The sequence below is a fragment of the Triturus cristatus genome, chromosome 3_2, assembly GCF_964204655.1.
Source record: "Triturus cristatus chromosome 3_2, aTriCri1.1, whole genome shotgun sequence".
NCBI lineage: Eukaryota > Metazoa > Chordata > Amphibia > Caudata > Salamandridae > Triturus > Triturus cristatus.
The window spans coordinates 1,046,993,415-1,047,008,511 of record NC_140584.1 but is presented as its reverse complement, the minus strand read 5'-3'; the positions used below and the strand labels follow the sequence as shown (position 1 = coordinate 1,047,008,511).

The 15,097-nt window shown below is 54.8% G+C and overlaps 1 protein-coding gene across 4 annotated transcripts in view; it reads left to right on the top strand.

Annotated features, from left to right (window-relative positions):
• The window catches only part of TSPOAP1 (TSPO associated protein 1), a 3,327,443-nt gene that overhangs the window by 1,942,922 nt on the left and 1,369,424 nt on the right, over window positions 1-15,097 (top strand). The gene's annotated exons all lie outside the window — the stretch shown is intronic.

The following is a 15,097-nucleotide window of genomic DNA, read 5'->3' as shown; positions in this document are numbered from 1 at the left end:
TTGTCTCATATCCTGAAAAGTTAGGGTATCATATCTAGAGCGTATCTTTCTAGGATATCCCCCTCCTGAGAGAGAATCAACTTGATCGCCTCTCAGAGACATGATCTAGTGAGGGTGTGGTGTGTGCACTGTCTCTAGTAGAACCAGCCTCAGTACCGGCCAGCACCAAGTTATGTGAAAAGCTAGCTCTGTTCTTTCAGAACAAAGTGAATACCATCTTCACCAATCTCAGTGGCCCGTTTCAGAGGAACCAGGAGGGCGGGACTAAGCCCAGTGAAACTCCGCCACCAATTGTCCTTAAGGAGTTTAGACATCTCACCTTCCAGGACACCTTGGAGTTGATAGTTAAAGTCAAATCCGGATCTCCACTCGACCCCTGCCCGCTTAAAATCATCAAACTGGCACCAGTACCGATTGCCAATCATCTTACAGCAATTTTCAACGGTATGTTTGATGAAGGGGTATTTCCAGGAGTCTGGAAAAAGGCGTCTATCCTCCCCTTGTTGAAAAAACCTAGTTTGGACCCTTCCGATCCTAAAAATTTCTGACCCATTTCGCGCCTCCCATTTCCGGCTAAACTAGTTGAAAGGGCGCTAAACCATAAACTCACAATCTTTGTGAGGAACACTTCACTTCTGGATCCTTCGCAGCACGGATTTCGGGAGGGACATAGCACCGAATCCGCGCTGATCGCGGCTACGGATCAGATCAGGTTCACGGTGGATCAGGGTGGAAAAGCAGCTTTGATCCTTTTGGACCTATCCGCTGCTTTCGACACGGTCCATCATGGCCTGTTAATGGACCAATTCAGGAAAAGTGGAATTCAGCAAAAGGCATGGGACCTATTAAACTCCTTTCTTTCCGATCGGAGCCAGATAGTTTCTTTGGAAAACTTTGCTTCTCAACCCTTTTCACTGCCCTGGTGGGTCCCACAGGGATCCTCGCTGAGTCCCACATTGTTCAATATTTATGTTTCCTCCTTAGCGCCCATTATCAGAAACCACGGCATTAGCGTAACCTCCTATGCGGATGATACGCAAATTGTTGTGTCTCTTTTACCCGGCCATGAACTTGGGGTGCACCAGAATTTTCAGTCCTGTATGTCAGAAGTGGCTCGATGGATGGCAAACAATTGCCTCAGGTTAAATTCTAACAAAACCGAGGTGATGCTATTTGGGAATAACCCTAATTTTTGGACCCCAGCATGGTGGCCGCAGGAACTGGGGGCACTTCCCACTCCGGTAAATCAAGTTAGGAACCTTGGAATGGTATTGGATGCCAAACTATCCATGACATTACAGGTAAAGACGGTAGCCTCCAAAATTAGTTACATTCTGAGAATGTTGAGGAAGATTTTGTTCCTTCTTCCTCAGGAGCATCGACAGACTGTTGTAGTGGCCCTGATAACATAAAGATTGGATTACTGCAACAGTCTATACCTCAACATTCAGGAAGGTCTGAGGCACAGACTACAGCTGCTGCAGAATGCCGCTGCCAGACTCCTAACTGGCCTCCCTAAATCTGCTCATATATCTAAGGCCATTCGAGACCTACACTGGCTTCCTATTAAGTGTAGGGTCCAGTTTAAGTCACTTTGTTTGGTCTTTAAGGCCCTACACGGAGAAGGCTCAGACTTCCTGATTAACAGGTTTAGAAGGTATAACCCTGCCCGACACCTCCAATCGTCTGATGCTAATCTGATCAAGGTCCCCCTAACAAAGAAAGTTAACTGGGGTGGCCGTAGTTTCTCATACGGTGCGGCAAGGTTGTGGAACGGTCTGCCTTCTCACATGCGTTGCATGGAAAATTTATTTCAATTTAGGAAAGCACTGAAGACTTGGCTGTTTGTCAAATAATTCTGGAGCTAGGTTTATGGAGTAATGGACAGTGCCAGGACACCTCTTGTAGTAATCGCGCGCTATACAAATTACGGTAACATAACATAACATAACCTACCTACACTAGTTGTATCTACTAAAACCTCTCTAGTAGTTGTAGTCAGGGTGTGCTAGGCCCTTCAACCTACAGCAACTAATTTCAGTAGAACTTAAGTATTTATAAGCTATGTTATATGTACCTTACAAATATCCTTGTGATCTTTCAATTTGATATCTCAAGATTGCAATGGCATCACAACAGCAAGCTCAGATCCCAACCGCTGCTCACCAATGTGAGAAGTTGGCCTGATATATGATGTCAATAGTTCTAATGTACACCTTGTATCAGTCCAAACAACCCTTATGGTGATTGGTTGTAAAGTCAACCTTATAGACCAGCTATCCTAGTGGTAGCATGGACAAGAGCAGTCTTAGGCTAAACTCTGTATGGCATGTGAAGCCAGCTGTTATACCATTTGCAACCCCTTGAATATCAAATGAAAGGACACCACAACAGATATATTATAAAAAATAGAATGTATTTATTCTAGTCAAAATACCCTCAGCACTCTTTATGAGATTCGAGGTAAGTACAACAGTCTTATTTAAGCATACATAAGTCACACAGGTAAGTAATACAGTTAGGCCCTAGGGGCCACGCAAACCATATACTAAGTAAGTGGTATAAGAACCACTGTCACGAACACAGGTTAGGCCTAGGCCTAGGGAATCGCTGGGGCTACACTATCCTATCAGTTGCTAGGCAGTGGGAGGCCCACGGGATTCAGGTGCAGAGTGGAAACACTCATGCGTAATGCGTTAAAGTCGATAGAAATAGTAGTATTTAGAAATTAAGAGTTTTAGGACACTTCGGAAGGAACTAGGAGTTAGAGACTTGGAAACTAGACACTAGGATAGTAAATACCCTTGTGAGCACCGGAGTACTCAAGTTACCTAGCCCACGGGCTGCGGGTGCATAGGTGTGAACTTGCGTCGGGTTTCGTCGTCGACTCCTATGGATGCCTGAAGAAAAGATGCTGACAGGCAGTCAGTGAAGAGTGTCCGGTGGATTCCAAGGATAGAATCAAGAAGGAGGATACCTGCAAGCAGAGGGGACAGAGTCTAGGTCTGAGAAGGAACCAGGCGATGTCGTGAAGATGCAGGTGAAGAGGTGAAGCTTGTCGCAGCAGCCACGGGTACCAGGAGGCGTCGAGGACGACCAGAACCAGGTGGCGAGCTGTCCCACGAGGGCTCTTGCTGTCGGCGGCGTCGATGTCGAGTTTGGACCCAACAAGCCTTGGCAAGCGCAACCCACGCAGAATGAAGGATTCGCTTCTGTTGCAGACCAGGAAGGCCTGAGGTGCTTCTCTTTCACAGGGAAGCAAGGGCCAGTCTGGAGGAGCCAAACTAGCGGTGGAAAGTTAAAGGTTCGTCGTCACAAAGGCTACTAGCCAACGGGCAAGCAACCGGACAGACGCGTCGAGCAGGAAAATACAGAAGGGCCCCACGCAGAACTCGTGGAGTGTGGAGGGCTGATCTTCGGTGCAGATGGTGCTCGGGGTTGGGGCTTCTCAATCCCCAGAGCACAACTTCGAGGATGCCTCAGAAGCTGCGCTGGAAGCAAGTAGCCAATTTTCCCAGGAAGCCGGTCCCACGTCTCTCGTCGCCTCCACGGATCTCAGCTTCGCTATGGATGTGGATCAGGATGTGGATCAGGGTCGGAGAAGTCTGGAAGTCAAGGCGCTGGTCGGGCTCTGCAGTCGGTTCCTCATAGAACTAAGGGCAAAGCAAACGGCGGGTCGCTTGATGGTGCCTGTTTGCACAGGTTGGTCACTCCTTGGCCACAAGGGAGATTCTTCAGTCTTCTTCCGTAGTCGAATATCGAAGGTCCAGAGTTTCTGTTCATGTTCAGTTATCAGGATAATCCAAAGTCCTAGGAACTCAGCTCCCACTCTTATACTAATCTGGGGGGCTGGGTCCTATGGGTGGGACCAGGGAGGGGGTGGTTACACCCCTTTCCCTTTGTCCAGTTTCACGCCAGGACTGGGGCCCCAGCACCCTTTTGAACTGGACTATGCGTGGAACACCTTGTGTGCCACAGGCAGTGTCTCGTTTCATTCATCCCTCCCTGCCCCAATACACTAAGGCCTGTCTAGGCTGGTGCGTCAGCCTGGCTGAGGTCCACGTCGTTTTCAGGGGATGTCCAAAGCTCCCTCATGGACATGCCCTTCGATGGCACTCGCCTTTTTGACGAGAAGGCGGACAGTGCGCTGGCCCGGTTCCAGGACTCCTGGGCCACGGCCAAGTCCTTGGGTCTTTCGGCCCCGCGCCCGCAAACTTCCGCCTTTCGCCCCTTTTGTGGCCAAGGAAGGGGGCCTCCTAACGTCCACACAGCCACCGGCTGCAGAACCAACCTGCACGCAGTCGCAGACGTGGTTTCAGCCGAGGCAGTTCTGGAGGACAACGTGCCGGTCAGTCCACATCCATCCCGGCAGCATCCGCCTCAAAGCCCTCCTAGTCCGAGCTTTCAGGCCCATTCAACGCCAGTGGGGGGCAGAGTTCGCCATCACCTGCTCCACTGGCGCTCCAGCACTTCGGACAGGTGGGTGCTGCAAATCGTCCGAAGGGGCTACTCCCTCCCCTTCGAGACGACCCTTCCAGCCATGCCACCACAGAACCACCGTATGTCGGGGGATCATTTGCATCTTCTCCGGGAGGAGGTTTCGGCCCTCTTGGCCAAAGAGGCCGTCGAGTGCGTTCCTGGTCCAGAAGTACGTCGTGGTTGCTATTCCCACTACTTTCTGGTTCCCAAGAAGGGCAAAGGGGTCCTACGCCCGATCTTGGATCTCAGAAGCGTGAACGCCTTCCTCCGGAAGGAACGGTTCAAGATGCTCACTTTGGCTCAGGTTCTTGCTGCCCTGGACCCTGGAGACTGGATGGTAGCGTTGGACTTGCAGGAAGCATATTTCCACATCCCCGTCCTGCCGGCCCACCGGCGTTACCTGCGGTTCACGGTGGGTCAGGAGCACTTTCAGTTCACCGTGCTTCCCTACGGCCTCACCAGTGCCCCTCGGGTGTTCACGAAAGTGATGGCGGTGGTCGCAGCTCATCTGCGCAGATCAGGGGTCCCAGTCTTCCCCTATCTCAAAGACTGGCTGTTGAAGGCGGGCTCACCCCAGCAAGTCGTCTCCCACCTCCAGACTACGGCAGACCTCCTGCATTCGCTGGGGTTCTCCATCAATGTGCCGAAGTCGCACCTGAGTCCCTCCCAAAAGCTCCTTTTCATAGGGGCGGTTCTCGATTCGGCGCAGTTCCGGGTTTATCCGCCGGAACAGCGGGTCCTGGACATTCGAGCCCTGATTACCATCTTCCGGCCTCTGTCCTGGATTTCGGTCAGGTTGGTGCTGCGGCTTCTGGGGCTGATGGCCTCCTGCATCCTGTTAGTACCTCACGCCAGATGGCGGATGCGGGCTCTGCAGTGGGACCTGAAGTTTCAGTGGGCCCAGCATCGAGGCAACCTGTCCGACCACGTCTTGATCTCGGAGGGCACTGCGAACCAGCTGCAGTGGTGGCTCACGAATCGTGATTGGGTTAGCGGCAGATCCCTCTCCCTTCCCCAACCGGAGCACGTGGTAGTGACGGATGCGTCCCTCCTGGGATGGGGGGGCATATGGGAGAGGCGGAGATCAGAGGACTCTGGTCTCCGGCGGAGACTCGGCTCCATATCAATGTTTTGGAGCTGAGGGCGATCCGACTTGCACTGAAAGCCTTCCTTCCCTCTGTCCGGGGAAGTGTCGTGCAGGTGTTCACAGATAACACCACCGCCATGTGGTATTGCAACAAACAGGGCGGGGTGGGGTCGTGGACCCTTTCACACCAGGGCATCACCCTAGTGCTTCAACATGTGGCGGGCTCTCTGAACGCCAGAGCGGACAAACTCAGCCGCCGGTGCATGATGGATCACGAATGGCGTCTGAACTCGGACGTGGTGCAAGGTCTCTTTCTGCAGTGGGGAGAGCCTTGGTTAGATCTATTCGCCACCGAAGAGAACGTGCAATGTCAGCAGTTCTGCGCCTTAGTTTCCAAGGCGGCACTCGCTCGGAGACGCTTTTCGTCGCGAGTGGAGTTGCGGTCTGTTGTACGCCTTTCCCACTTCTGCCCAGAGTGCTGAAGAAGATCAGGCGCGACTGGGCCCAAGTCATCTTGGTGGCTCCGGATTGGGCACGGAGGTACTGGTATCCCGAGCTACTCAGTATGTCCATCGATCCCCCGATACGACTGCCTCTTCAGGAGGATCTTCTGACGCAGCAGCAGGGGACGGTCCTCCACCTGAACCTGTACAGCCTCCACCTACATGCGTGGAGATTGAGCGGCGGCAGTTGATGCCATTTGACTTGCCTCCTGAAGTCTGTGATGTCATTCTGGCAGCCAGGCGTCCCTCCACAAAGACGGTATACGCCTGCCGGTGGAACAAATTTGTGGCATGGTGCACAGCAAAGGCTGTGGATCCCCTTTCTGCCCCTCTTTCTGAGGTTCTCCTCTTTCTTCTTTCTTTGGCCCAGCAGGGCTCTGCTCAGCTCAGCCCTCCACAGGGCTTGGTCGTCCCACTCACTGCTGCCGCTCCTGCCTGCCTTTGCCGCCTCCTGCCTGCAGATTCCTTCGCTCGCTGCCCGCTGCTCCTGGGAATTTCCCGCTGCTCCTGGGAATTTCCCGCTGCCCGCTGCTTCTTGGAATTTCCCGCCGCTGCCTCCCTACGGCCCCGCCCCCCTGTGATTCCATTCAGCCCCGCTCCCACCACCCAGCTCCTCCTCCCTCCCGGCTCCTTACTTATGACGCCCCCAGAGCGACCGCGCAGCGGACGCGCGCAGCGGGAGCACCGATTGAGCGCCGAAGGTGCGCCAAAGGTAAGCCCGTCTGCGCCCTTCCGCACCTGGACCGCGCCCAGCGCCAGACCCACTGGTCCTCGCCCTCGCCAGCACACCCTGCACATCTACGACGCCAAAACCCTCCACGCACTCAACGCTGGCCGAAACACCGCCTGCTACCGAGCCACCCCGAGACGCACCCACGGACCCTTCACCTGCCTGACCTGCCGCTTCACCGGCGTCCGACCCAACACCGCACCTGCTAAACCGAGCCCCAGCAACAAACACCTGATGTGCATCCTGCTCAACACCCGCTCCGTTCACAGGCATGCCGTCGAACTCTGGAACCTTCTCGACTCGACAGCACCAGACATCACCTTCCTGACGGAAACCTGGATGAACGCCTCCTCAGCGCCCGACGTCGCCATCGCCGTCCCAGAAGGCTACAAAATCACCAGGAAGGACCGCGTCAACCAGACAGGAGAAGGCATCGCCACCATCCGCATCACGACCAACTCCGATGACACCTTCACCTCCGCCGAACACCTCCACTTCCAGATACACACCGGCCCCAAGACCACGCTCAGAGGCACCCTCGTCTACAGACCACCGGGACCACGCACACAGTTCAGCGAAGACATCACAGACTTCGTCAGCCCGCACGCCATCAATTCCACCGACTACATCCTCCTGGGGGACCTCAACTTCCACCTGGAGGACAACAAGGACCGCAACACCACTGCTCTGCTGGACAACCTGGCCAACCTCGGACTCAAGCAACTGGTAACCATCCCCACCCACTACGCCGGCCACACGCTTGACCCAGTCTACTCATCCAGCAAATACGTCACCTTCAGCCACTCCACCAATCTCCAGTGGAATGACCACAGCTGCGTCCACTTCAGCTTCAGTAAAACGACGACCCACCACCACCCTCAACAAGCCCCCCGCAGGAGCTGCAACAAGATCACCGGCGACCAGCTCACCACCTTCCTCAGCCAGAACCCCCCCACCAGCTCAACGGACCCCAACGAAGCCGCCAACAACCTAACACAGTGGATCACCAACTGCGCAGATGCCCCCGCTCCACTGAAGAAGAACACCCCCAGCAGACGCGGCAGCAAGAAAGCCTCCTGGTTCACCGACGAGCTCATCACCTCCAAGAAGAACTGCCACTCCCTGGAGAACACCTGGCGCACCAACCAGACCACAGACAACATGACGGCCCTCAAACACGCCACCCGCAAACACCACCAACTGATCCGCGCCACAAAGAAGACAGCCTTCAAGGAACGACTGGACAACAACACCCACAACAGCAAGGAACTCTTCAGCATCGTCAAAGAGCTCTCCAACCCCGACGCCGGAAACAATGACATCACTTCCTCGCAAGACCTCTGCGACTCCCTCGCAGCCTTCTTCCACGACAAGATCGCCAACATTCACAACAGCTTCGGCCCACCAACCACGAACCCCTACCACCGAACCGATGCCCCCCACCGCCACCCTCCGCACCTGGACCCCAGTCAGCACCGAAGACACAACACGCACAATGAACACCATCCACTCCGGATCCCCTACGGACCCCTGCCCACACCACATCTTCAACACGGCCGACCACATCATCGCACCCCACCTCCGCGACATCATCAACGCCTCCTTCAACACCGCCACCTTCCCGGAGTGCTGGAAACACGCCGAGATCAGTGCCCTGCTGAAGAAACCAACTGCAGACCCCTCCGACCTCAAGAACTACCGCCCCATCTTGCACCTCCCGTTTCCTGCCAAAGTCATCGAGAAGACCGTCAACAGACAGCTAGCCGCCTTCCTCGAGACCAACGGATCCCTCGACCACTCGCAATCCGGCTTCCGAGCCAACCACAGCACGGAGACCGCCCTCATCGCAGCCACAGACGACATCAGATCCCTAATGGACAACGGGGAAACTGCGGCCCTCATCCTCCTGGACCTCTCCGCAGCGTTCGACACTGTCTGCCACCGCACCCTGGTACAGCGCCTGAACAACACCGGCATCCAGGAGAAGGCCCTGGAGTGGATCACCTCATTCCTCGCCGGAAGAACCCAGAGAGTCCGCCTCCCCCCGTTCCGGTCAGCGTCCACCGAAGTCATCTGCGGCGTTCCACAAGGGTCATCGCTCAGCCCCACCCTCTTCAACGTCTACATGAGCCCCCTCGCAACCATCGCACGTCAACACAACCTCAAGATCATCACCTACGCCGACGACACCCAGCTGATCCTCTCCCTCACCAGCGACCCGGACGCCGCCAGAGCCAGCCTACACGAAGGGATGAAAGACGTCGCCGAATGGATGAAGAACAGCCGCCTGAAACAGAACTCAGACAAGACGGAGGTCCTCATCCTGGGATCATCACCCTCCGCCTGGGACGACTCCTGGTGGCCCCCCGCCCTGGGAGCCACCCCCAAGCCAACGGACCACACACGCAACCTAGGCTTCATCCTGGACTCCTCCCTCTCGATGACCAGACAAGTCAACGCCGTCTCGTCTTCATGCTTCAACACCCTGCGCATGCTTCGAAAGATCTTCCGGTGGATCCCCACCGAGACCAGGAAGACGGTCACCCAGGCCCTCGTCACCAGTCGGCTGGACTACGGGAACGCCCTCTACGCCGGCACCGCCGCCAAACTCCAGAAGAAACTCCAACGGATCCAGAACGCCTCAGCACGACTCATCCTGGACATCCCCCGACACAGCCACATCTCCGGACACCTGAGAGACCTGCACTGGCTCCCCGTCAACAAAAGAATCACGTTCCGACTCCTCACCCACGCACACAAGGCCCTCCACGACCTGGGCCCCAAGTTCCTCAACAGCCGCCTGACCTTCCACAAGCCCACCCGCCAGCTCCGCTCCGCCAGCGTCGCTCTCGCCACCGTCCCCCGCATCCGCAGAGCCATCGCCGGAGGAAGACCCTTCTCCTACCTGGCAGCCAAGACATGGAACTCCCTCCCCATCCACCTCCGGACAACGCAAGACCATCTCGCCTTCAGGAAGCAACTCAAGACCTGGCTGTTCGAGCAGTAGCGTTCCCCGTAACCCCCCACCACCCCAAGCACCTTGAGACCCTCCGGGTGAGCAGTGCGCTATACAAATGCCTGTGATTGATTGATTGATTGAAAGGTTATCTTGCTGCTATCTCTGCCTTCCTTCGGCTTCCTGATCAGCCTTCTCTTTTCAAGTCCCCTGTTGTTTCACGCTTTCTCAAGGGCATTACTCATATGTACCCTCCTGTTCCTTTTGTAATGCCTCAGTGGGACTTGAACCTTGTTCTCACTTTTCTGATGTGCTCTCCCTTTGAGCCCCTTCATAACTGTCCCATCCATCTTTTGACCTTGAAAACTGCTTTCTTGGTAGCAATCACCTCCGCTAGGCGGGTGGGTGAGCTCCAGGCTTTGTCATCCAAGCCTCCCTTCCTTTCAGTTCATCCGGACAAAGTTGTCCTCCGGACACGTCCTTCTTTCCTGCCTAAAGTCGTGACTCCGTTTCACATCGGGCAATCTGTCACGCTGCCCACCTTCTTTACGCCTCCGCATCCTTCAAAAGATGAAGAGATGCTCCACCGTCTGGACCCAAAACGTGCGCTATCCTTTTATTTGGACCGCACAAGACAGTTCCGGCTGGACGACCAACTTTTTGTTGGGTACGTTGGGGCTAAGGAGGGTAAAGCTGTACACAAGCGGACCATCTCTCGGTGGGTCGTGTTGTGTATTAAGACCTACTGTTCTTTGGCAAAAAAGGTTCCTCCTGTTGGGCTACGGGCCCATTCTACTTGGGCCACGGCGGCCACGACTGTACTGGGACGGGGAGTCCCCTTGCAAGACATCTGTCAGGCGGCAACGTGGGCTGCACACGTTTGAGAGACATTACTGCCTGGACACCCACGTCCGGAGGGATAGCCACTTTGGCCGTTCTGTTCTCCAGGACTATCTGGTGTGATCTTGGTTCGCAGACCCACCACCGGGGTTGGTATTGCTGGGGTATCTATTCTAAGGTGAGGAATCTAACTAACGTGTTTCTTTCAGATGAACAAGTTACTTACCTTCGGTAACGATGTATCTGTAGGAAACATTAGTTAGTTAGATTCCTCACCGACTCACCCAGCCTCCCCGTTCTGCGAACCGACATCTAGGGTTAAGGTTCTCCCTTTCAAGGCCCTAGATTTTTTGGCACCAGTGTCGGTCTCTTGCATGGCTCAGCGTCCCTGGCGCGGAAAGCTATGTACAAGAACTGACGTCAGCGCGCGAGGGCGGCGTCTAAGTACTCCGACGTCATTCCGGCGCACAACGCCAACGACGGACGCGGAGCCGCAGACGACGCCTAGCGACGCGCAAGGGGTATTGCTACAAAAATCTTTCCGGATCCATCCTGACGCCTGGGGATATTCTAAGGTGAGGAATCTAACTAACTAATGTTTCTTACAGATACATCGTTACCGAAGGTAAGTAACTTGTTCTTCAGGCCCATTCCACGCCAGTGGGCGGCAGAGTTCGCCATCACCTGCTCCACTGGCGATCCATCACATCGGACAGGTGGGTGCTGCAAATCGTCCGAAGGGGCTACTCCCTCCCCTTCGAGACGGCCCCTCCAGCCATGCTACCGCAGTGCCACCGTATGTCGGAGGATCACTTGAATCTTCTGCGGGAGGAAGTTACGGCCCTCTTGGCCAAAGAGGCCGTCGAGCGCGTTCCTGGTCCAGAAGTAGGCTGTGGTTGCTATTCCCACTACTTTCTGGTTCCCAAGAAGGGCAGAGGGGGCCTACGCCCTATCTTGGACCTCAGGAGCGTCAACGCCTTCCTCCGGAAGGAACGGTTCAAGATGCTAACTTTAGCTCAGGTTCTGGCTGCCCTCGACCCTGGAGACTGGATGGTAGCGTTGGACTTGCAGGACGCCTATTTTCACATCCCCGTCCTGCCGGCCCACCGGCGTTACCTGCGGTTCACGGTGGGTGAGGAGCACTTTCAGTTCACCGTGCTCCCCTTCGGCCTCACCAGTGCCCATCGAGTGTTCACGAAAGTGATGGCGGTGGTCGCAGCTCATCTGCATGGATCGGGGGTTCCAGTCTTCCCCTATCTCGACGACTGGCTGTTGAAGGCGGGCTCGCCCCAGCAAGTCGTCTCCCACCTCCAGACTACGGCCGACCTCCTGCATTTGCTGGGATTCTCCATCAATGTGCCGAAGTCACACCTGAGACCCTCCCAGAAGCTCCTCTCCATCGGAGCGATTCTCGATTCGGCGCAGTTCCGGGCCTATCCTCCGGAACAGCGGGTCCAGGATATTCAGGCTCTGATTCCGATCTTTCGGCCTCTATCCTTGGTTTCGGTCAGGTTGGTGCTGCGGCTTCTGGGGCTGATGGCCTCCTGCATCCTGTTGGTGCATTACGCCAGGTGGCTCATGCGGGCTCTGCAGTGGGACCTGAAGTTTTAGTGGGCCCAGCATCGAGGCAACCTGTCCGACCATGTCTTGATCTCGGAGGGCACTGCGAAACAGTTGCAGTGGTGGCTCACGGACCGCGATTGGGTCAGGGGCAGATGCCTCTCCCTACCCCAACCGGAGCACGTAGTAGTGACGGACGCGTCCCTCCTGGGATGGGGGGGGCCATATGGGAGAGGCGGAGATCAGAGGCCTCTGGTCTCCGGCGGAGTCTCAACTCCATATCAACTTGTTGGAGCTGAGAGCGATCCGGCTTGCACTGAAAGCCTTCCTTCCCTCTGTCCGGGGAAGTGTTGTGCAGGTGTGCACGGACAACACCACCACCATGTGGTATTGCAACAAACAGGGCGGGGTGGGGTCGTGGACCCTTTGTCAAGAGGCTCTGCGCCTCTGGACATGGCTGGAACACCAGGGCATCATCCTGGTGGTTCATCATCTGGCGGAACGCCAGAGCAGACAAACTCAGCCGCCGTTGCATTATGGATCACGAATGGCGTCTGAACTCGGACGTGGCGCAAGGTCTCTTTCTGCAGTGGGGAGAGCCTTGGTTAGATCTATTCGCCACCGAAGAGAACGCGCAATGTCAGCAGTTCTGCGCGTTGGAATTTCCAAGGCGGCACTCGCTCGGAGACGCTTTTCGTCGCGACTGGAGTTGCGGTCTGTTGTACGCCTTTCCGCCTATACCACTTCTGCCCAGATTGCTGAAGAAGATCAGGCGCGACCGGGCCCAAGTCATCTTAGTGGCTCCGGATTGGGCACGAAGGTACTGGTATCCCGAGCTACTCAGTATGTCAATCGATCCTCCGGTACGACTGCCTCTTCAGGAGGACCTTCTGTCGCAGCAGCAGGGGACAGTCCTCCACCCGAACCTGTCCAGTCTCCACCTCCATGCGTGGAGATTGAGCGGCGACAGTTGATGCCATTTGATTTGCCTCCTGAAGTCTGTAATGTGATTCTGGCAGCCAGGCGTCCCTCCAGAAAATTGGTATATTTTTCTGCAGGTGGAACAAATATGTGGCATGGTGCACAGCAAAGGCTGTGGATCCCCTTTCCGCCCCTCTTTCTGAGGTTCTACTCTTTCTTCTTTCTTTAGCCCAGCAGGGCTCTGCTCTGGGCACCTTGAAAGGTTATCTTTCTGCAATATCTGCTTTCTTACGGCTTCCTGATCAGCCTTCTCTTTTCAAGTCCCCTGTTGTTTCGCGTTTTCTTAAGGGCATTACTCACATGTTTCCTCCTGTCCCCTTCGTAATGCCTCAGTGGGATTTGAATGTTATCTTGACCTTTCTGATGTGCGCTCCCTTTGAGCCTCTTCACAATTGTCCCCTTCGTCTTCTGACTCTTAAGACTGCTTTCATGGTAGCTATCACCTCGGCTAGACGGGTGAGTGAGCTCTAGGCTCTGTCATCTAAGCCTCCCTTTCTTTCTGTTCATCCGGACAAGGTTGTCCTCCGGACTCGTCCTTCTTTTCTTCCAAAAGTGGTGACCCCCCTTTCACATCGGGCAATCGGTCACATTCCCCACCTTCTTTCCACCTCCTTCGAAAGAGGAAGAGAGGCTCCACCGTCTGGACCCAAAACGGGCGCTGTCCTTTTATTTGGACCGCACCAGACAGTTCAGGGTGGACGACCAACTTTTTGTTGGATACGTAGGTGCTAAGAAAGGGAGGGCTGTACACAAGCGGACCATCTCATGGTAGGTCGTCTTGTGTATAAAGGTTTGTTACTCCTTGGGGAAAAAGGACCCTCCTGTTGGGCTGAGAGCCCATTCTACCCGGGCTACAGCGGCGACTACTGCCCTGGAATGGGGAGTTCCCTTGCAGGACATCTGTCAGGCGGCGACGTGGGCCTCACTGCACACGTTCGCCAAGCACTATTGCCTCGACAGCCAAGTCCGGAGAGATGGCTTCTTTGGCCGTTCAGTTCTCCAGGACTTTCTGGTGTGATCTTGGTTCGCAGACCCTCCACCAGGGTTGGTATTGCTGGGGTATCTATTCTAAGGTGAAGAATCTAACTTGCGTGTTTCTTTCAGATGAACAAGTTACTTACCTTCGGTAACGATATAGCTGTAAGAAACATTAGTAGTGATAGATTCCTTACCGCCCCACCCATCCTACCCGTTCTGTGAACTGATTTCTAGGGTTAAGGTCATCCCTTTCAGGGCCCTAGCTTCAATGCACCAGTGGTCAGTATCTAGCATAGCTCTGTGTTCCTGGCGCGGTAAGTCGTGTACAGGACTGAAGTCAGGCGCATGAGCGGCGTCTAAGTAGCGCCCGCGACGTCATCTCGGCGACCACGACGCCAACGACGGACATGGAGCCGCACGACGCCACCTACCGACGCATAGGGGTATCTATTCTAAGGTGAGGAATCTAACTAACGTGTTTCTTTCAGATGAACAAGTTACTTACCTTCGGTAACGATGTATCTGAAAGAAACATTAGTTAGTTAGATTCCTCACCGACCCACCCATCCTCCCCGCTCTGCGAACCGACATCTAGGGTTAAGGTCATCCTGTTCAGGACCCTAGACTTTTTGGCACCAGTGTCGGTCTCTTGCATGGCACTGCGTTCCTGGCGCGTAAAGCTATGTACAAGAACTGACGTCAGCGCGCGAGGGCGGCGTCTAAGTACTCCGACGTCATTCTGGCGCACAATGCTAACGACGGACGCGGAGCCGCAGACGACGCCTAGTGACGCGCAAGGGGTATTGCTACAAAAATCTTTTTGGATCCAGTCTGACGCCTGGGGATATTCTAAGGTGAGGAATCTAACTAAGTAATGTTTCTTACAGATACATCGTTACTGAAGGTAAGTAACTTGTTCTTTAGGTATAAAATTATTGAGTTTTTATTAATGCATTCATTTAAAACACATAGTTATATTTAAC